This window comes from Coregonus lavaretus (genome assembly GCF_964263955.1).
Source record: "Coregonus lavaretus genome assembly, chromosome: 3".
Lineage (NCBI taxonomy): Eukaryota > Metazoa > Chordata > Actinopteri > Salmoniformes > Salmonidae > Coregonus > Coregonus lavaretus.
The window spans coordinates 33529013-33553222 of record NC_139990.1 but is presented as its reverse complement, the minus strand read 5'-3'; the positions used below and the strand labels follow the sequence as shown (position 1 = coordinate 33553222).

At 45.6% G+C, this 24210-nt stretch overlaps 1 pseudogene across 1 annotated transcript; it reads left to right on the top strand.

Annotated features, from left to right (window-relative positions):
* The first annotated feature begins 122 nt into the window (after window positions 1-122).
* LOC311107082 (acyl-coenzyme A thioesterase 1-like) lies at window positions 123-24210 on the top strand (annotated as a pseudogene). The gene is made up of 6 exons: window positions 123-420; window positions 6993-7065; window positions 10489-10539; window positions 10626-11016; window positions 23603-23668; window positions 24038-24210. The product of its transcript is annotated as an acyl-coenzyme A thioesterase 1-like (transcript).

Sequence of the window (24210 nt, the reverse complement as noted above, 5' to 3'; positions counted from 1 at the left end):
TACATGCTTTGTAAGTAGGAAAACCTGCAAAATCGGCAGTGTATCAAATACTTGTTCTCCCCACTGTATAAAGAAGCCTAAACTGAATCTCGATCTCTGTCCACTCCTAACCAGAGTATATAATGTCTAAAGTGTGTTTACAAATTCTTCCCAATGCCAAGTGCTTGGTCGATGAGCCGGTGCAGCTGAAAGTGGACAGGCTGAAACCAAAACAGCAGGTGGAGCTGAGGGCAGAAGTAACAGATGACAAAGGCATTGCATTCAGGTCCTTGGCTACCTATGAGGCCAACTGCAGTGGAACGATTGATCTAACCACTGTCCACTTTCAGCTTCATCACTAGGTGGCAGCTACACTGGAGTAGAACCAAAGGGGCTTTTGTGGTCTCTGAAAGCAAACACCTTACACACTATGTTTGTTAATTTTTTTGTTTTTGTTTTTTTCACCTTTATTTAACCAGGTAAGCAAGTTGAGAACAAGTTCTCATTTACAACTGCGACCTGGCCAAGATAAAGCAAAGCAGTGCGATAAAAATAACAAACACAGAGTTACATATGGAATAAACAAAACGTACAGTCAATAACACAATAGAAAATCTATATACAGTGTGTGCAAATGTAGTAAGTTATGGAGGTATGTCACGATCGTCTGACGAATGAGACCAAAGCGCAGCGCGTTGAGTGAACATGACTTTATTAAATTAAAGTACTCAATGCCAAAACAACAAACAATGACGATTCGTAAAGTCCACAGTAACAAAGACTGACAAGGAACAAAAACCCACAACACTAAGGTGAACACTGACAGTTTAAATATGGCTCCCAATCAGAGATAACGAGCCGACAGCTGACACTCGTTACCACTGATTGGGAGTCACACGACCAAACAAGGAAACACAACCAAAACCAAACCAAACACAACAAAACGAACACACCCTGGCTCAACATACAAAGTCCCGGAGCCAGAGCGTGACAGTACCCCCCCCTAAAGGCGCGGACTGCGACCGCGCCTCAAAAACCCCAAACAGGGGAGGGCTGGGTAAGCATTACTCCTCGGAGGCGGCTCCGGCTCCGGGCTTGACCACCACCCTTCTTCAATCCCCCCGTAGCGCCCCCGGTCCGATCTGACCCAGCTGGTAGGATCTGGACTGACGACGCGCACCCCTGGCTTGGCGCGTGAGGCAGGAACGGACCGGACCTGGCTGACGATACGCACCCTAGGCTTGATGCGTGGAGCCGGACCGGGCCTCACCAGGCTGACGACTCGCATCCCTGGCTTGGTGCGAGTAGTAGGAATGGGCTGGATCAGGCTGACGGCTCGCACCCTTGGCTTGGTGCGAGTAGCAGGGACGAGCTGAACCAGGCTGACGACTCGCACCCTTGGCTTGGTGCGAGTAACAGGAACGGGCTGGACCAGGCCGACGACTCGTACCCCTGGCTTGGTGCGAGTAGCAGGAACGGGCTGGACCAGGCTGACGACTCGCACCCTTGGCTTGGTGCGAGTAGCAGGAACGGGCTGGACCAGGCTGACGACTCGCACCCTTGGCTTGGCGCGAGTAGCAGGAACAGGCCGGGCTGGGCTGGCGACGCACACCGTAGGTTTTGTGCGTGGAGCAGGAACAGGCCGGGCTGGGCTGGCGACGCACACCGTAGGCTTTGTGCGTTGAGCAGGAACAGGCCGGGCTGGGCTGGCGACGCACACCGTAGGCTTTGTGCGTTGAGCAGGAACAGGCCGGGCTGGGCTGGCGACGCACACAGTAGGCTTTGTGCGTTGAGCAGGAACAGGCCGGGCTGGGCTGGCGACGCACACCGTAGGTTTTGTGCGTGGAGCAGGAACAGGCCGGGCTGGGCTGGCGACGCACACCGTAGGCTTTGTGCGTTGAGCAGGAACAGGCCGGGCTGGGCTGGCGACGCACACAGTAGGCTTTGTGCGTTGAGCAGGAACAGGCCGGGCTGGGCTGGCGACGCACACCGTAGGTTTTGTGCGTGGAGCAGGAACAGGCCGGGCTGGGCTGGCGACGCACACCGTAGGTTTTGTGCGTGGAGCAGGAACAGGCCGGGCTGGGCTGGCGACGCACACCGTAGGTTTTGTGCGTGGAGCAGGAACAGGCCGGGCTGGGCTGGCGACGCACACCGTAGGCTTTGTGCGTTGAGCAGGAACAGGCCGGGCTGGGCTGGCGACGCACACCGTAGGCTTTGTGCGTTGAGCAGGAACAGGCCGGGCTGGGCTGGCGACGCACACCGTAGGTCTGGTACGTGGAGCAGGAACAGGCCGGGCAGGGCTGTCGACGCACACCGTAGGCTTTGTGCGTGGAGCAGGAACAGGCCGGGCTGGGCTGGCGACGCACACCGTGGACTTGGTGCGTGGAGTAGGAACAGGCCGGTCCATACTGGGAACACACACCACTGGCCTTAACCGGGGATCAGGAACGGGCCGGACCGGACTGGTAACACACCTCAGTCTCTCACGCCGTGCCTCAACTACTTCCCTCCCTCTACTCGCCAATGGCTCCCGTAATCCGGTAGCCTTCTCTCCACGTCTCCCTGTGGCAGCCTCCTGCTGCCCAGCCGCCCAAGCCATGTGCCCCCCCCAAAAAACTTTTTGGGGTTGCCTCTCGTCCTTCCGACGATGGCCCTGCTGACGCCGTTGCTCCTCTCTCAGTCGCCTCTCCACTGTTTTACTCCATGGCCGGCGATCCATCCCATCCAGGATCTCCTCCCAAGTCCAAGACCCTTTACCTTCCAAAATCTCCTCCCATGTCCAGACCCTTGGCTCCTGGACACGCTGCTTGGTCCTGGTACGGTGGGTTTTTCTGTCACGATCGTCTGACGAATGAGACCAAAGCGCAGCGCGTTGAGTGAACATGACTTTATTAAATTAAAGTACTCAATGCCAAAACAACAAACAATGACGATTCGTAAAGTCCACAGTAACAAAAACTGACAAGGAACAAAAAACCACAACACTAAGGTGAACACTGACAGTTTAAATATGGCTCCCAATCAGAGATAACGAGCCGACAGCTGACACTCGTTACCACTGATTGGGAGTCACACGACCAAACAAGGAAACACAACCAAAACCAAACCAAACACAACAAAACGAACACACCCTGGCTCAACATACAAAGTCCCGGAGCCAGAGCGTGACAAGGTAAGGCAATAAATAGGCCATAGTGCAAAATAATTACAATTTCGTATTAACACTGGAGTGATAGATGTGCAGAAGATGATGTGCAAATAGAGATACTGGGGTGCAAATGAGCAAAATAAATAACAATGTAAATAACAATATGAGGATGAGGTAGTTGGGTGGGCTAATTTCAGATGGGCTGTGTACAGGTGCAGTGATCGGGAAGGTGCTCTGACAACTGATGCTTAAAGTTAGTGAGGGAGTTAAGAGTCTCCAGCTTCAGAGATTTTTGCAGTTCGTTCCAGTGAACTGGAAGGAATGGCGGCCAAAGGAGGTGTTGGCTTTGGGGATGACCAGTGAGATATACCTGCTGGAACGCACACTACGGGTGGGTGTTGCTATGGTGACCAATGAGCTAAGATAAGGCGGGGATTTGCCTAGAAGAGATTTATAGATGACCTGGAGCCAGTGGGTTTGGCGACGAATATGTAGTGAGGGCCAGCCAACGAGTGCGTACAGGTCACAATGGTGGGTAGTATATGGGGCTTTGGTGACAAAATGGATGGCACTGTGATAGACTACATCCAATTTGCTGAGTAGAGTGTTGGAAGCTATTTTGTAAATGACATCGCCGAAGTCAAGGATCGGTAGGATAGTCAGTTTTACGAGGGCATGTTTAGCAGCATGACTGAAGGAGGCTTTGTTGCGAAATAGGAAGCTGATTCTAGATTTAACTTTGGATTGGAGATGCTTAATGTGAGTCTGGAAGGAGAGTTTAAGGTCTAACCAGACACCTATGTATTTGTAGTTGTCCACATATTCTAAGTCAGACCCGCCGAGAGTAGGGATTCTAGTCGGGCGGGCGGGTGCAAGCAGCGTTCGATTGAAGAGCATGCATTTAGTTTTACTAGCGTTTAAGAGCAGTTGGAGGCCACGGAAGGAGTGTTGTATGGCATTGAAGCTCGTTTGGAGGTTTGTTAACACAGTGTCCAATGAAGGGCCAGATGTATACAACATGGTGTCGTCTGCGTAGAGGTGGATCTGAGAGTCACCAGCAGCAAGAGCGACATCATTGATATACACAGAGAATAGAGTCGGCCCGAGATTTGAACCCTGTGGCACCCCCATAGAGACTGCTAGAGGTCCAGACAACAGGCCCTCCGATTTGACACATTGAACTCTATCTGAGAAGTATGGACTTTACAGTGTCCCAAAACGTTTTGGAGTTAGTGCTACAGGATGCAAATTTCTGTTTGAAAAAGCTAGCCTTTGCTTTCCTAATTGATTGTGTATACAGTGAGGGAAAAAAGTATTTGATCCCCTGCTGATTTTGTACGTTTGCCCACTGACAAAGAAATGATCAGTCTATAATTTTAATGGTAGGTTTATTTGAACAGTGAGAGACAGAATAACAACAACAAAATTCAGAAAAACTGTTGTGAAAAATGTTATAAATTGATTTGCATTTTAATGAGGGAAATATGTATTTGACCCCATCTCAATCAGAAAGATTTCTGGCTCCCAGGAATCTTTTATACAGGTAACGAGCTGAGATTAGGAGCACACTCTTAAAGGGAGTTTTGTTACCTGTATAAAAGAAACCTGTCCACAGAAGCAATCAATCAATCAGATTCCAAACTCTCCACCATGGCCAAGACCAAAGAGCTCTCCAAGGATGTCAGGGACAAGATTGTAGACCTACACAAGGCTGGAATGGGCTACAAGACCATCGCCAAGCAGCTTGGTGAGAAGGTGACAACAGTTGGTGCGATTATTCGCAAATGGAAGAAACACAAAATAACTGTCAATCTCCCTCGGCCTGGGGCTCCATGCAAGATCTCACCTTGTGGAGTTGCAATGATCATGAGAACGGTGAGGAATCAGCCCAGAACTACACGGGAGGATCTTGTCAATGATCTCAAGGCAGCTGGGACCATAGTCTCCAAGAAAACAATTGGTAACACATTACGCCGTGAAGGACTGAAATCCTGCAGCGCCCACAAGGTCCCCCTGCTCAAGAAAGCACATATACAGGCCCGTCTGAAGTTTGCCAATGAACATCTGAATGATTCAGAGAAGAACTGGGTGAAAGTGTTGTGGTCAGATGAGACCAAAATCGAGCTCTTTGGCATCAACTCAACTCGCCGTGTTTGGAGGAGGAGGAATGCTGCCTATGACCCCAAGAACACCATCCCCACCGTCAAACATGGAGGTGGAAACATTATGCTTTGGGGTTGTTTTTCTGCTAAGGGGACAGGACAACTTCACCGCATCAAAGGGACGATGGACGGGGCCATGTACCGTCAAATCTTGGGTGAGAACCTCCTTCCCTCAGCCAGGGCATTGAAAATGGGTCGTGGATGGGTATTCCAGCATGACAATGACTCAAAACATACGGCCAAGGAAACAAAGGAGTGGCTCAAGAAGAAGAACATTAAGGTCCTGGAGTGGCCTAGCCAGTCTCCAGACCTTAATCCCATAGAAAATCTGTGGAGGGAGCTGAAGGTTCGAGTTGCCAAACGTCAGGCTCGAAACCTTAATGACTTGGAGAAGATCTGCAAAGAGGAGTGGGCAAAATCCCTCCTGAGATGTGTGCAATCTTGGTGGCCAACTACAAGAAACGTCTGACCTCTGTGATTGCCAACAAGGGTTTTTCCACCAAGTACTAAGTCATGTTTTGCAGAGGGGTCAAATACTTATTTCCCTCATTAAAATGCAAATCAATTTATAACATTTTTGACATGCGTTTTTCTGGATTTTTTTGATGTTATTCTGTCTCTCACTGTTCAAATAAACCTACCATTAAAATTATAGACTGATCATTTCTTTGTCAGTGGGCAAACGTACAAAATCAGCAGGGGATCAAATACTTTTTTCCCTCACTGTATTGGTTCCTGACTTCCCTGAAAAGTTGCATATCGCGGGGGCTGTTCGATGCTAATGCAGTACGCCACAGGATGTTTTTGTGCTGGTCAAGGGCAGTCAAGTCTGGGGTGAACCAGGGGCTATATCTCTTCTTAGTTCTGAATTTTTTGAATGGGGCATGCTTATTTAAGATGGAGAGGAAAGCACTTTTAAAGAACAACCAGGCATCCTCTACTAACGGAATGAGGTCAATATCCATCCAGGATACCCGGGCCAGGTCAATTAGAAAGGCCTGTTCGCTGAAGTGTTTTAAGGAGCGTTTGACAGTGATGAGGAGTGGTCGTTTGACCGCGGACCCATTACGGACACAGGCAATGAGGCAGTGATCGCTGAGATCCTGGTTGAAGACAGCGGAGGTGTATTTAGAGGGTAAATTAGTCAGGATAATATCTATGAGGGTGCCCATGTTTACGGATTTAGGGTTGTACCTGGTAGGTTCCTTGATAATTTGTGTGAGATTGAGGGCATCTAGTTTAGATTGTAGGACGGCCGGGGTGTTAAGAAATATCCCAGTTTAGGTCACCAAGCAGTACGAACTCTGAGGATAGATGGTGGGCAAGCAATTCACACATGGTGTCCAGGGCACAACTGGGGCCTGAGGGGGGTCTGTAACAGTGAGAGACTTATTTCTGGAAAGGTGGATTTTTAGAAGTAGAAGCTCAAACTGTTTGGGCACAGACCTGGATAGTATGATAGAGCTCTGCAGGCTATCTCTACAGTAGATTGCAACTCCGCCCCCTTTGGCAGTTCTATCTAGACGGAAAATGTTGTAATTCGGATGGAAATGTCTGAATTTTTGGTGGCCTTCCTAAGCCAGGATTCAGACACTGCTAGAACATCAGGGTTGGCAGAGTGTGCTAACGCAGTGAATAACTCAAACTTTGGTTGGAGGCTTCTGATGTTGACATGCAAGAATCCAAGGCTTTTACGGTTACAGAAGGCTTGTAGCAGCACCTTGCCTTGTCAACTTCAGTGTACATTCCAAGGATAGTCCAGGGATACTGGCTGAAGTAATTGTCACACCCTGGCTCTGGGACTCTATTTGTTGAGCCAGGGTGTGTTCATTCTATGTGGTTTTTTCTATGTTGGGGGTTCTAGTTTGTTGTTTTCTATGTTTGCCTGAGTGACTCCCAATCAGAGGCAACGAGTGTCAGCTGTTGGCTGGTTGTCTCTGATTGGGAGCCATATTTAACTGTCTGTTTTTCACTTTGTGTTTGTGGGTTTTTGTTCCGTGTTCGGTCATTGTCACCGTGGACGTTACGAGTCGTTTGTTGTTTTGTTCGTGCTTAGATTAAATAAAGTAACATGTTCGTTCATCACGCTGCGCATTGGTCTACTTCTCTCCCTGACGATCGTGACAAAAAAAAACGCCATACCAGGACCAAGCAGCGTGTCCAGGAGCAGGCAGCCTGGTCATGGGAGGAGATATTGGACGGGAAAGGGTCCTGGACCTGGGAGGAGATCCTGGCCGGGATGGATCGCCGGCCATGGAGTGAGACAGTTGAGAGGCGACGGAGAGAGGAGCAACGGCGTAAGCAGTGTCAGCGTCGGACGGTCGAGAGGCAACCCCAAAAAAATTTTAGGGGGGGGCACACGGCAGGGGCGACTGGGCAGCAGGAGGCTGCCACAGGGCGATTAGGTGAGGAGGCCACCAGGTTAAGGGGGCTATTGGCCCAGAGGGAGCAGGAGTTAGTGTTGCAGAGGATGGAGCTATTGGAGGCAATAAGGGAAAGGGTGAGAAATGAGGCACGGCGAGAGGAACTCGGTAGGCAGCTGAGGGAGCGGAGGGTTATGATGAAACCCAGTCCCGCTCCTCACACCAAGCAAGTGGTGTGCGTCACCAGTCCGGTCCGGCCCGTTCCTGCTTCCCGCACTAAGTGTACGGTGCACGTCGCCAGCCCAGCCCGGCCTGTTCCTGTCCCTCGCACCAAGCCTACGGTGTGCGTCGCCAGCCCGGCCCGGCCTGTTCCTGCCCCTCGCAACAAGCCTACGGTGTGCGTCGCCAGCCCAGCCCGGCCTGTCCCTGCTCCACGCACCAAGCCTACGGTGTGCGTCGCCAGCCCAGCCCGGCCTGTCCCTGCTCCACGCACCAAGCCTACGGTGTGCGTCGCCAGCCCAGCCCGGCCTGTCCCTGCTCCACGCACCAGGCCTACGGTGTGTGTCGCCAGCCCAGCCCGGCCTGTCCCTGCTCCACGCACCAAGCCTACGGTGCGCGTCGCCAGCCCGGCGTGGCCTGTTCCTGCCACTCGCACCAAGTCTACGGTGCGCGTCGCCAGCCCGGCCCGGCCTGTTCCTGCCACTCGCACCAAGCCAGGGGTGCGAGTCGTCAGCCTGGTCCAGCCCGTTCCTGCTACTCGCACCAAGCCAGGGGTGCGAGTCGTCAGCCTGGTCCAGCCCGTTCCTGCCACTCGCACCAAGCCAAGGGTGCGAGTCGTCAGTCCGGTGAGGCCCGTTCCGGCTCCACGCACCAAGCCAGGGGTGCGCATCGTCAGCCCGGTCCGGCCCGTCGCTGCTCCACGCACCAAGCCAGGGGTGCGAGTCGTCAGTCCGGTGAGGCCCGTTCCGGCTCCACGCACCAAGCCAGGGGTGCGCATCGTCAGCCCGGTCCGGCCCGTTGCTGCTCCACGCACCAAGCCAGGGGTGCGAGTCGTCAGTCCGGTGAGGCCCGTTCCGGATCCACGCACCAAGCCAGGGGTGCGTATCGTCAGCCCGGTCCGGCCCGTTGCTGCTCCACGCACCAAGCCAGGGGTGCGCATCGTCAGCCAGGTCCGGTCCTTTCCTGCCTCACGCACCAAGCCAGGGGTGCGCGTCGTCTGTCCGGCACAACCCGTGCCTGGGTCACCGGTGCCTAACCAGGTACCGGTCAACGGCTCCACTACGGAGTTGAAGCTTACCGCTCCTGCTACGTCCAGTCCAGCTCCAGCCAGCGGGGCCAGACCGGACCAGGGGCGCTATGGGGGGTTTGTTGGAGGGTGGTAGGCAAGCCCGGAGCCAGAACCGCCGCCGAGGAGGAATGCCCACCCAGCCCTCCCCTGTTTTGCTCGTATTGAGGCGCGGTCGCAGTCCGCGCCTTTAGGGGGGGGTACTGTCACACCCTGGCTCTGGGACTCTATTTGTTGAGCCAGGGTGTGTTCATTCTATGTGGTTTTTTCTATGTTGGGGGTTCTAGTTTGTTGTTTTCTATGTTTGCCTGAGTGACTCCCAATCAGAGGCAACGAGTGTCAGCTGTTGGCTGGTTGTCTCTGATTGGGAGCCATATTTAACTGTCTGTTTTTCACTTTGTGTTTGTGGGTTTTTGTTCCGTGTTCGGTCATTGTCACCGTGGACGTTACGAGTCGTTTGTTGTTTTGTTCGTGCTTAGATTAAATAAAGTAACATGTTCGTTCATCACGCTGCGCATTGGTCTACTTCTCTCCCTGACGATCGTGACAGTAATCAATGAAAGAAGTCTGCTTGCAGATGGAGTAAGACGAATTCCTGTCAAAGAGGTGAAGATTCGTGGAGTTCTACATTTACATTTACATTTACATTTTAGTCATTTAGCAGACGCTCTTATCCAGAGCGACTTACAGTTAGTTAGTGCATACATTATTTTTTATTTCTTTCATACCCCCTGTGGGGGACCCACAACCCTGGCGTTGCAAACGCCATGCTCTATCAACTGAGCTACATCCCTGCCGGCCATTCCCTCCCCTACCCTGGACGACGCTGGGCCAATTGCGCGCCGCCCCATGGGTCTCCCGATCGCGGCCGGCTACGACAGAGCCTGGATTCGAACCAGGATCTCTAGTGGCACAGCTAGCACTGCGATGCAGTGCCTTAGACCACTGCGCCACTCGGGAGACTATTCTATTTGTACCTCCTGGTTGGTGTTACTGTTTACCCTTTTGTCTACTATGTATTATAAGTTGGTATTTACCATCAATGTGATGTGCTGATTTTCAATGTTTTAAAGAGTATATTTCCTTCTTTACAGGAATAGGTCCACTCCCAGCTGTTTTAGACCTATACACATACGGAAGAGGTCTATCTGAAACTACAGCTTGTGGTCTTTACAGTGTCATTATATGGCTATGATGATCTTCCTAAAAACGTGACCGAGATCCATCTGGAGTATTTTGAGGAGGCGATTCAGTTCTTGTTTGATTTTATTTCCTTATTAACTTTCTGGTATTACTTTACGTTACAGCACGGGATAAAGGGGTAACAACGTGGTAATAAGGGTAAAATTTGTTATAATTGCTTACAGCTTCTCATAGCCATATAATTAGCCTATTCATTAATTTGTATTAACTTCAATATTACTTCAATTCACTCCTCTATTTCATGGAAATAGTTCTCTACTGTAATATGAAGTACTACCAGAATGTCTTAAAGTCGGTGCTTTATTTGCTGTCTCTTTTTCTTCTAAGGTTAGCGGCTCTGGATGAGGTTTATTATCACTGTCCAAAAGTGGGGATCTTGTACCTTCCATTGCCACTTTTCTGCCAATGCCATGATTCCTCTTCACTACAAAGGCACAGTCATACCTCCCCTTATGTTTGATACAAAAATAGTCTTTGTTACCAAGTCAGGGACCTTAAATGTGAAATATGTTATTAATGACCCCATGGCAGAGGAGAATCACGCAACGCTCATCCCAATTGAGAGAGCCAATGGAATGTTTCTCTTTGTTGCTGCAGAGGATGACCAAAACTGGGACAGTTGTTATATTGCAGATCAGGCAATGGAACAACTAAAGCGTCATGGGAAGGATAATTACGAGTCAGTATTTTACCCTGGGGCAGGACACTACTTGGAGACACCCTACATGCCCTTCTGCCTGTCCAGTATTCATGGTGTTATCAGAAACCCTGTTGTGTGGGGAGGTGAGCCCAGGTCCCACGCAGCAGCAGAGGTCTACCTTTGGAGGAGGATTCAGGAGTTCTATAGAATTAACCTGGCGAACAATAGCAACTTGAGTGAAGCAAAGTTATAAAATCTTGAAATGAAAACTGGATAAATATGTGGTGCTTAATGTTTTATTGTGTAGTAGATCTTAACTCATAATGAGCATTCTGGCTCCAGGTCATCTATAAATCACTGCTAGGCAAATCCCTGCCTTATCTTAGCTCATTGGTCACCGTAGCAACACCCACCCGTAGTATGCGCTCCAGCAGGTATATCTCACTGGTCATCCCCAAAGCCAACACCTCCTTTGGCCACCATTCCTTCCAGTTCTCTGCTGCCAATGACTGGAACGAACTGCAAAAATCTCTGAAGCTGGAGACTCTTATCTCCCTCACTAACTTTAAGCATCAGTTGTCAGAGCACCTTACCGATCACTGCACCTGTACACAGCCCATCTGAAATTAGCCCACCCAACTACCTCATCCCCATATTGTTATTTATTTTGCTAATTTGCACCCCAGTATCTCTATTTGCACATCATCTCTTGCACATCTATCATTCCAGTGTTAATACTAAATTGTAATTATTTTTGCACTATGGCCTATTTATTGCCTTACCTCCATAACTTGCTACATTTGCACACACTGTATATATATTTTCTGTTGTATTTTTGACTTTATGTTTTGTTTACCCCGTATGTAACTCTGTGTTTTTGTTTTTATCGCACTGCTTTGCTTTATCTTGGCCAGTTCGCAGTTGTAAATGAGAACTTGTTCTCAACTGGCTTACCTGGTTAAATAAAACAAAAACAAATAAATTAGTAATATTTACACGAGCTTAACTCACGAGTTCCATTACAAAATGCCTTGATAATCCATGCCTGACACATTGTCCCCCCCAAAAAACGCCTACTACAATGAAATCCATAGAAAGGCCCTTTGGAAGAAGGATGTCAGGTATATTGTCACGGAGCTGATGTCCTTCCTTTTATAATGACAAGTTATCCAGACTATATTTAAACTGTTTATTTGCAACATTAACAGAAACACATTTATAATTTAATTTATGTATATTATGATGGTTTATGCCTTTTCAGAGCTGTAAAAGAACAGAGAACAGACATTCATTGGTTTAGGTGCCAAACCTTTGTTTCTCGCTACTATTGTTCACTTTTCATTCATGTATTTCGCTAATTAAAGTTACCACTAGCAAGTGTACATGTATTAAATCAAATCAAATCAAATCAAATTTTATTGGTCACATGCGCCGAATACAACAGGTGCAGACATTGCAGTGAAATGCTTACTTACAGCCCTTAACCAACAGTGCATTTATTTTAAACAAAAAAAGTAAGAATAAACAACAACAAAAAAAGTGTTGAGAAAAAAAGAGCAGAAGTAAAATAAAGTGACAGTAGGGAGGCTATATATACAGTAAAATAAAGTGACAGTAGGGAGGCTATATATACAGGGGGGTACCGTTGCAGAGTCAATGTGCGGGGGCACCGGCTAGTTGAGGTAGTTGAGGTAATATGTACATGTGGGTAGAGTTAAAGTGACTATGCATAAATACTTAACAGAGTAGCAGCAGCGTAAAAAGGATGGGGTGGGGGGGCAGTGCAAATAGTCCGGGTAGCCATGATTAGCTGTTCAGGAGTCTTATGGCTTGGGGGTAGAAGCTGTTGAGAAGTCTTTTGGACCTAGACTTGGCACTCCGGTACCGCTTGCCGTGCGGTAGCAGAGAGAACAGTCTATGACTAGGGTGGCTGGAGTCTTTGACAATTTTGAGGGCCTTCCTCTGACACCGCCTGGTATAGAGGTCCTGGATGGCAGGGAGCTTTGCCCCAGTGATGTACTGGGCCGTACGCACTACCCTCTGTAGTGCCTTGCGGTCAGAGGCCAAGCAGTTGCCATACCAGGCGGTGATGCAACCAGTCAGGATGCTCTCGATGGTGCAGCTGTAGAATTTTTTGAGGATCTGAGGACCCATGCCAAATCTTTTTAGTCTCCTGAGGGGGAATAGGCTTTGTCGTGCCCTCTTCACGACTGTCTTGGTGTGTTTGGACCATGATAGTTCGTTTGGCCCCATATACCAGAGGCAGCAAAGCAACCCAACAGAATTATCAAACCTCCCCCGTGTTTGATTGAAGGGAGGGTGTTCTTTTCTTTGAAATCTTCATTTGGTCTTTGGTAAACATAGGAAGACCCCACCTCTGAAAGAGACACAAAAAAACCAGATTGAACTTCGCAAAAAAACACCCAAACAAGCCTGAATCCTGGGGGAATTGTTCTGTGGGCAGATGAAACAAAACTCTTTGGCAATACAAATCAGCGCTATGTTTCCCGACGACCAATTGAAGCATTCAAAGGGGTTGCTTTGCTGCATCTGGTACTGGGGGCCTTGAACTTGTGCAAGGCGTCATGAAATCAGAAGATTATCATGGTGGTTTGATCCAATGTTAAACCCAGTGTACAAAAACTGGGTCTCCTTCGAAGGTTGTGGGTCTTCCAGCAGGACAACGACCCCAAACACAGTCCCGTGTAGCTCAGTTGGTAGAGAGAAAAATGCACGTAATGGTTAAAGAAAAAACACTGAACTGTTCTGGAGTGGCCAGCATTGATCCCTTGTGGCTCAGTTGATAGAGCATGGCGCTTGCAACGCCAGGGTTTTGGGTTCGATTCCAATCGGGGGCCAGTACGGAAATGTATGCACTCACTACTGTAAGTCGCTCTGGATAAGAGCGGCTGCTAAATGACACAAAAAAAAAAAAGATTCCATGTATGAATCCCATCAAAAATCTATGGCGACATCTGAAAACAGCAGTTGGTCGAAGGCACCCATCAAACATTGCAGAATTTGAGTGGCCAGCATTGATTTCATGTCTGAATCCCATCAAAAACCTATGGCGACATCTGCAGCTGAAAAGTGGGTTAAACTTCCAGCAGAAAGGTGCAGCAAGCTCATTGATGGCTACTACGAGAAGTATTTGTTGGCAGTTATCTTGACCAAAGGCTGTGCAACCAAGTATTAGCTCTTTGGTGGGAATAATTTTGTCCATTGGGTCAATGACATTTCTTTTTCTAAATTAAAATTGTACACATAAGTTAAAAAAATTACAATTGGTTCTATAATGCTGAAAATCCAATAAAATGGTGTGGTGGCCAACATAAAAATAACAATAAACATTTTATAGCGAAATTGGGAATTATTTAAGAAAAGTGCAAGGGTGCCAATATATTTGGCCGGAACATTATTAGAAAAATAGTAATTCAAAGTTGGGATATTTTTTACATATTGGCCTCATATTTCAAAGAAGCATACTATGTTTGGTTTTGATCACTTATGTTTATTTCCTTAAAGTGAAACAAATGTATAAATGTCTGCATGGACTGGCTCTGAATACACTGTGATCTGGTAACATATTTGCAATGTAAAGGTAGATGTTAATGAGGGGCCACAAATGGTAACTGTTGAGTCTATCTATGGAACTCACTTCCTGATAATACATTTCAAAAGTCTGCAAGATTGTAATGAATTTAACATTGGTCGATCCTTCTATTCTTCGGCCTTCTTTTCTATTTCTATGGTACTCCTAAAAGTCAATGTATTGTAGTTCAAACTGTGTCCTGGGTTGTCCATAGTAGGCTACATGAAAGGCCAAAGACCGTTGTTAAGACCGTTGTTTGATGGACAGGTTGGTGAATGGTGCATGCCCAAAGGGCATGGCTGATCTGGCCATCAGGCTGTATTAAAAAACATTGGTAGCACTTTACATAACAACAAAATAATGTGGTAATAGTATGGTAATGAGTTCTAGTTACCAAACACAATTTGCTCGGATACCCCTTCATTTCAGTATAATTATTGTTGCAGGGCAGTTACAACACATACTTTGTGCCATAGTATAGACAAGAACTTTGATACATAAATCCAATATATTCTCTTTAGTAAGTTTGATCATATGCATGTTCTTACAAAGCTAGCCTCTAGAGGGCAGCAATGGACAGTTGAATGTACAGTATGCTTTAAATGAAAGGATGAAAATGCTGTGTTAGATATCTGTGATCTTTTTAAATGGCAAGTGGCAACAATGGGTAAATCTCATCCTATAGATGTACAAGGAATGTGTTATCCTACATTCACAGTAAATAAATTAGTCACTGTGAACATCTGTGTTTCTCTGTCATGTTTCTGTCTTTCTTCAACTGTACCATTCTCTGAATACTAACGAACCACATGCACCAATAGGGTTCAACCTGCACCGACATCAAGCTCCATATTAAAAGTAATACAATGTTTGATCTTCATGATTGTAAAAGCAGGATATCTCTAATCTAGAACAAAGATTAGGGTCATTCCAAGCACAGGGTTTTATTGAGCACTGCAGTTCACTGGTCATTTTTCAATGCACCTGCCACAATAGACGGGTTGACTGACAACGTCACGGAAATGATGCGCTTGTATCGATGTGGCCGGAAGGCGTGTGTTGTTATGATTCTGAAGGTTATGATTCTTAACAGTCAGATAGCTAACAACAATGACAAGAAGCTGCCATGTGGGGGATCGTATAGTGCAGTGGAGGCTCCTCAGAGGAGGAAGGGGAGGACCATCCTCAGTGAATTTAATAAACATTTAAAATGGTAAAACATTAAAAAAGTTATCCTTTTTAGATAAACCTAAACTAAATATAAACACGTCACCAAATAACAGATTAAAACACACTATTTTGAAAAGGTCTACAGTAACCTCAACAGCACTCTGTAGGGTAGCACCATGGTGAAGCCGGAGTACAGCTAGCTTCCGTCCTCCTCTGGGTACATTGACTTCAATACAAAACCTAGGAGGCTCATGGTTCTCATCCACTTCCATAGGCTTACACAGTAATGATGACAACTTCCGGAGGAAGTCCTCCAGCCTATCAGAGCTCTTGCAGCATGAACTGACATGTTGTCCACCCAATCAAAGGATCAGAGAATTAATCTAGCACTGAAAGCATAAACTACAGCTAGCTAGCACTGCAGTGTATAAAATGTGGTGAGTAGTTGACTCAAAGTGAGAGAAAGACAATAGTTCAACAGTTTTGAACAAATTAATTTCTTCCAAAATGAAGGAGAAGCAAGAGAGAAGTAAAAAGAGAGAGATTTCATCATTTCTTTTCACTTTCAGTTTCACTTACTTAGCTAGCAAAGGCAGCACGCTAGATTAGCCTACTGAAACACCCTGCTCAAAAAGAGGGATGCTATGTTAGCTAGGTGGCTATGACTTTCCAGCACAACACTGGAACTCTTCCAAGTCAAGGTAAGCTTTTGGTATTACAAATGTATTGCCACTGGGGCCAGCCGGTGTAACTGCTTACTGAATGTACACTAACGTTACTGCATGATTGTAGCGGGTTTACTATGCGTTAGTTCTATTAGCTATGCTGACTATGAAGTTACTTTAGCAAATATGGTGACAACGATGTAGGCTGTGTGTAGCGGTTTGGATTGGAAAGGTTTTTTCGCCTGGTCACATACAGCTGATGTGTTGTGCATTGAAGTCCACAAGCGAAGAGAAGAGAAGGAATACAACTAGGCTGTTATGAGAGTGAACTCTGTTTAAACGTGATCAGGGGTGTATTCATTCCGCCGATTCTGTTGAAAAACGTTTCTTAAACGGGAGCAAACGGAACAAAACAGGGATAAACAGACCTGAATTTGTCCAATAGAAACTCTCGCTTGCAACTGTTGGACTAATGATTACACCCTATATCAGCTAGATGCAGGCAAGAGTGTGCAAGGGGGTATTGAATGTCACTGTCTGTCACCTCAAATTTGTCTCTCCACATGTGTGCATCTACGCTGTAAACTTTCATTCATAGGCTAGGTTGTAGCAACCTCATGATGGGTATAGGAAAAATTGGAGTATCATGTAGTAGCCTAAACCTATCGCTGTTACATTGAACTGGGTGAATGGAATATGAATGACAGTCATCCAATATGCTGTAATAGAAATAAGGCCATGCTCATGAAAAATAAATAGTCCTCCCTCATCTTAAACGGCACTGACCGCCACTGGTATAGTGCATTCAGAAAGTATTCAGACCCCTTAACTTTTTTCCACATTTTGTTATGTTACAGCCTTAATCTAAAATGGATTAAATTGTTTTTTCCACTAATCAATCTACACACAATACCCCATAATGACAAAGCAAAAACAGGTTTTTGGACATTTTTGCAAATGTATTATAAATAAAGATTGAAATACCACATTTACATACAGTTGAAATCGGAAGTTTACATACACTTAGTTTGGAGTCATTAAAACTCGTTTTTCAACCACTCCACAAATGTCTTTTTAAAAAACTATAGTTTTGGCAAGTCGGTTAGGACATCTACTTTGTGCATGACACAAGTAATTTTTCCAACAATTGTTTACAGACAGATTATTTAATTTATAATTCACTCTATCACAATTCCAGTGGGTCAGAAGTTTACATACACTAAGTTGACTGTGCCTTTAAACAGCTTGGAAAATTCCAGAAAATGGCTTTAGAAGCTTCTGATAGGCTAATTGACATAATTTGAGTCAATTGGAGGTGTACCTGTGGATGTATTTCAAGGCCTACCTTCAAACTCATTGCCTCTTTGCTTGACATCATGGGAAAATCAAAATAAATCAGCCAAGACCTCAGAACATTTTTTGTAGACCTCCACAAGTCTGGTTCATTCTTGGGAGCAATTTCCAAACACCTGAAGGTACGACGTTCATCTGTACAAACAATAGTATGCAAGTATAAACACCATGGGACCACGCAGCTGTCATACCGCTCAGGAAGGAGACGCGTTCTGTCTCCTAGAGATGAACGTACTTTGGTGCGAAAAGTGCAAATCAATCCCAGAACAACAGCAAAGGACCTTGTGAAGATGCTGGAGGAAACAGGTACAAAAGGATCTATATCCACAGTAAAATGAGTCCTATATACAGTGGGGAAAAAAAGTATTTAGTCAGCCACCAATTGTGCAAGTTCTCCCACTTAAAAAGATGAGAGAGGCCTGTAATTTTCATCATAGGTACACGTCAACTATGACAGACAAATTGAGAAAAAAATAAGTATTTGGTCACCTACAAACAAGCAAGATTTCTGGCTCTCACAGACCTGTAACTTCTTCTTTAAGAGGCTCCTCTGTCCTCCACTCGTTACCTGTATTAATGGCACCTGTTTGAACTTGTTATCAGTATAAAAGACACCTGTCCACAACCTCAAACAGTCACACTCCAAACTCCACTATGGCCAAGACCAAAGAGCTGTCAAAGGACACCAGAAACAAAATTGTAGACCTGCACCAGGCTGGGAAGACTGAATCTGCAATAGGTAAGCAGCTTGGTTTGAAGAAATCAACTGTGGGAGCAATTATTAGGAAATGGAAGACATACAAGACCACTGATAATCTCCCTCGATCTGGGGCTCCACGCAAGATCTCACCCCGTGGGGTCAAAATGATCACAAGAACGGTGAGCAAAAATCCCAGAACCACACGGGGGGTCCTAGTGAATGACCTGCAGAGAGCTGGGACCAAAGTAACAAAGCCTACCATCAGTAACACACTACGCCGCCAGGGACTCAAATCCTGCAGTGCAAGACGTGTCCCCCTGCTTAAGCCAGTACATGTCCAGGCCCGTCTGAAGTTTGCTAGAGTGCATTTGGATGATCCAGAAGAGGATTGGGCGAATGTCATATGGTCAGATGAAACCAAAATATAACTTTTTGTTAAAAACTCAACTCGTCGTGTTTGGAGGACAAAGAATGCTGAGTTGCATCCAAAGAACACCATACCTACTGTGAAGCATGGGGGTGGAAACATCATGCTTTGGGGCTGTTTTTCTGCGAAGGGACCAGGACGACTGATCCGTGTAAAGGAAAGAATGAATGGGGCCATGTATCGTGAGATTTTGAGTGAAAACCTCCTTCCATCAGCAAGGGCATTGAAGATGAAATGTGGCTGGGTCTTTCAGCATGACAATGATCCCAAACACACCGCCCGGTCAACGAAGGAGTGGCTTCGTAAGAAGCATTTCAAGGTCCTGGAGTGGCCTAGCCAGTCTCCAGATCTCAACCCCATAGAAAATCTTTGGAGGGAGTTGAAAGTCCGTGTTGCCCAGCGACAGCCCCAAAACATCACTGCTCTAGAGGAGATCTGCATGGAGGAATGGGCCAAAATACCAGCAACAGTGTGTGAAAACCTTGTGAAGACTTACAGAAAACGTTTGACCTGTGTCATTGCCAACAAAGGGTATATAACAAAGTATTGAGAAACTTTTGTTATTGACCAAATACTTATTTTCCACCATAATTTGCAAATAAATTCATTAAAAATCTATACTTCCAAAGTTGTGGCAAAATAGCTTAAGGACAACAACGTCAAGGTATTGGAGTGGCCATCACAAAGCCCTGACCTCAATCCTATAGAACATTTGTGTGAAGAACTGAAAAAGTGTGTGCGAGCAAGGAGGCCTACAAACCTGACTCACTTACACCAGCTCTGTCAGGAGGAATGGGCCAAAATTCACCCAACTTATTGTGGGAAGCTTGTGGAAGGCTACCCGAAACGTTTGACCTAAGTTAAACAATTTAAAGGCAATGCTACCAAATACTAATTGAGTGTATGTAAACTTCTGACCCACTGGGAATGTGATGAAATAAATAAAAGCTGAAATAAATCATTCTCTCTACTATTATTCTGACATTTCACATTCTTAAAATAAAGTGGAGATCCTAACTGACCTAAGACAGGGAATTTTTGCTAGGATTAAATGTTAGGAATTGTGAAAAACTGAGTTTAAATGTATTTGGCTAAGGTGTATGTAAACTTCCGACTTCAACTGTAAGTATTAAGACCCTGTATTCAAACATCTCATCTCAAGGATGATTAATGGAAACAGGATGCACCTGAGATTAATTTCGAGTCTCATAGCAAAGGGTCTGAATACTTATGTAAATAAGGTATTTCTGTTTTTATTTTTAATACATTTGCAGACATTTCTAAAAACCTGTTTTCACTTTGTCATTAAGGGGTGTTGTGTGCAGATTGATGAGGGGAAAAAAGCTATTTAATCAATTTTAGAATAAGGCTGTAACGTAACGTAATGTGGAAAAGGTCAAGGGGTCTGGGTACTTTCCGAATGCACTGTAGGTGGCTTGTTTCAGCTCGTTGTATCTTGTTATTGATACCATGTCTTGTTTTGACTGATGTCATGTCTATGCTAATATGGATAAAGTTAGCTAGCTAGCTATCTAACCAACAACTGTAACAATGTATTTGAGAGACAGGTGCTCATTGTGCAAATGTATTTATGTTTTCAATAAACATTTGGTGACTAAATATAGTTTACATGTTGTCAACAGTCTAAGCCAACCCTGTCTGTTTTGCCCCATAGTTGTGCACACGTTGGTTTTGTTGCTAAGCAACCAACCCATCTATAGCACAGAAAACTAGATGCACTGTAAGTACAAACTAAGTATTTTCTATTAGTTTACTTTTTATTTAACCTTTATTTAACTAGGCAAGTCAGTTAAGAACACATTCTTATTTACAATGACGGCCTACACCGGCCAAACCCGGACGACGCTGGGCCAATTGTGCGCTGCCCTATGGGACTCCCAATCACGGCCGGTTGTGATACAGCCTGGAATCGAACCAGGGGGTCTGTAGTGACGCCTCAAGCACTGAGATGCAGTGCCTTAGACCGCTGCGCCACTCGGGAGCCCAAGTCCCATATTAAGGATAGTATACAGTGCCTTCAGAAAGTATTCAGTGCTAACTGTGCCACTAGAGATCCTGGTTCGAATCCAGGCTCTGTCGCAGCCGGCCGCGACCGGGAGACTCATGGGCGGCGCACAATTGGCCCAGCGTCGTCCAGGGTAGGGGAGGGAATGGCCGGCAGGGATGTAGCTCAGTTGATAGAGCATGGCGTCTGCTAAATGACTAAAATGTAATGTAAATGTAAATGTATTCAGACCTCTTGACTTTTTCTACATTTTGTTACGTTACAGCGTTATTCTAAAATGGATTAAATAAATAAAAATCCTCAGCAATCTACACACAATACCCCATAATGACAAAGCGAAAACAGGTTTTTAGGAATGTTTGCGAATGTATTAAAAATAAAAAACAGAAATAACTTATTTACATACAGTGCATTCGGAAAGTATTCAGACCCCATGACTTTTTCCACATTTTGTTACGTTACAGCCTTATTTTAAAATCGATTAATTATATATTTTCCTCATCAATCTACACACAATACTCCATAATGACATTTTTTGGGGGGGCAAATGTATATATAAAAAAACAAAACTGAAATACCTTATTTACATAAGTATTCAGACCCTTTGCTATGAGACTCGAAATTGAGCTCAGGTGCATCCTGTTTCCATTGCTCATCCTTGAGATGTTTCTACAACTTGATTGGAGTCCACCTGTGGTAAATTCAATTGATTGGACATGATTTGGAAAGGCACACACCTGTCTATATAAGGTCCTACAGTTGACAGTGCATGTCAGAGCAAAAACCAAGACATGAGGTTGAAGGAATTGTCCGTAGAGCTCTGAGACAGGATTGTGTCGAGGCACAGACCTGGGGCAGGGTACCAAAACATTTCTGCAGCATTGAAGGTCCCCAAGAACACAGTGGCCTCCATCATTCTTAAATGGAAGAAGTTTGGAACCACCAAGACTCTTCCTAGAGCTGACCGTCCGCCAAACTGAGCAATCAGGGGAGAAGGGCCTTGGTCATGGAGGTGACCAAGAACCTGACAGAGCTCCAGAGCTCCTCTGTGAAGATGGGATAATCTTCCAGAAGGACAACCATCTCTGCAGCACTCCACCAATCAAGCCTTTAATGGTAGAGTGGCCAGACGGAAGCCACTCCTCATTAAAAGGCACATGACAGCCCGCTTGGAGTTTGTCATAAGGCACCTAAATGACTCAGACCATGAGAAACAAGATTCTCTGGTCTGATGAAACCAATATTGAACTCTTTGGCCTGAATGCCAAGAGGCACATCTGGAGGAAACCTGGCACCATCCCTACGGTGAAGCATGGTGGTGGCAGCATCAAAGTACAGAGAGATCCTTGATGAAAAACTGCTCTAGGTTGCTCAGGATCTCAGACTGGGGTGAAGGTTCACCTTCCAACAGGACAACGACCCTAAGCACACAGCCAATACAATGCAGGAGTGGCTTCGGGACAAGTCTCTAAATGCCCTGGAGTGGCCCAGCCAGAGCCCGGACTTGAACCCGATCGAACATCTCTGGAGAGACCTGAAAATAGCTGTGCAGCGACGCTCCCCATCCAACCTGACAGAGCTTGAGAGGATCTGCAGAGAAGAATGGGAGAAACTTCCCAAATACAGGTGTGCCAAGCTTGTAGCGTCATACCCAAGAAGACTCGAGGCTGTAATCACTGCCAAAGGTGCTTCAACAAAGTACTGAGTAAAGGGTCTGAATACTTATGTAAATGTGATATTTCATTTTTTTTAAATAAATTAGAAAAAAATTCAAAACCTTTTTTGGGGGGTGTTTTGAATAAGGCTGTAATGTAACAAAAACAAAATGTTAAGGGGTCTGAAAACTTTACGAAAGCACTGTATGTTATGATACCTAAGTCACAACATCTTGATCTCTTTGGCACTGACATAGTTAACAGTTTACTGTAGACATGACAGCAGTTACACCATAGGTTAACCTCTTCATCACGAGGTTCCCCATATCCGGGGTACTCCTCCCGCAATCTCAAACAATGACGTAGTACGGTTTTTAAACATGTGTGAATACCTGAATGTTATACACTACTGGAACGAGAAGCCTCTCAACTGTGAATCTAGCTAAACTGTTGTTGCCCAAATGAAATAATATTCAGACTCCAAGCAAATATATAAGCATATAGCAAAACCAGCACTGTATTTTGAAACCGTGCATGCCCGTATATTCGTAGACAGATTTTATTTTTCTCAACCTATCTACACAAACGATACACCATTCGAAAGTTGCTACCTCACAGATTCCAACAGTGATAGCCCTGTTCCTCTATGACCAACACTCACTAAACTATTAATCAAAGAACGTCAATAACAAACTTCCATTTTTTTTATCACAACAACAAACTGCGTCTTACCTTTGTTGTTTTTGTTACCAAAAGTAGTGTCTGATCGAATAAAACCACTTGAAAAGATACTCTAGTGTCTCTCTCTCATTCCGAGTCGATTTCAATGAGTTTCCATCGTTTTACATGGCCAAGAATGTGTTTGAAGATGAAGTCAATAGTTTGTTTCAATCACAACAGGCACTGTTTTGTCGCCATCTTCTGGATATATGATGCAATCACAGTGGCTTGCAATTGTGCTAATTTAATTCTACTGATCCAGAGCTTTCGATAGAGGGGTCACATGTCAAAATCGACTAACCGGTTGTTGAAATATTCAAGTGCGCACCTCATTGTCTCATATTAGTTGACTTGCTGCATTACACACGGTTACGCAGAGCACACAACAGCACTTGAATTTCGGAGGGAAAACGCAAAGTTGATAAAAATATGGCAGGCTCTAGTAACAAATATACAGTTACAGAGGCGTTATTAATTGTAACAGATTAAAGTTGGACTCCATGTATCCCCATAGTCTCTGAATCGGACGATGAGGACCTGCTTAGACCGGACGAACCAGACCCCAACAACGAGAACGAAGGTTATCGTGTCCAGGGCCCTACTCAAGCATCAGAAGAGTATGTAATCCCATTGTTATTTATTACTTCTAATACTGCTATTACTAATTTATTGTATGAGTACAAAACATACATTCTAAAATATATATTTGAGTAACTGAAGCTCAACTCAAGTTAGCGCTAGCTTAGCTTAGAGGCCCACACACAAGTTTACTTACAATAGAATGCTATGTGTATTATTTCTTGTCACTGAATTATCACTTTAGTCAACATTCTCATAGTTCTAACTATTTATTTTATATATCTGACTGTTTTGAGTCAGACTTGTCAATGAATGAATACAAGTGTGTTTTAGTCATGATTTTCTTTTCTCTATTGTCTTGTTTGCACAGTGAAGATGACTATAGGGGTGATGAGCCACAGCCAGAGCATCTGCCTCCTCAGCCACAGCTTCCCCTTCCTCAGGCAGAGCGTCCTCTTCCTCAGCCTGGCCGCTTGTCTAGACAACGCACTTCTGCTCCCCTCCCTTGGCCACGGTCTTCATCGGACACTGAATCCCCTGTAA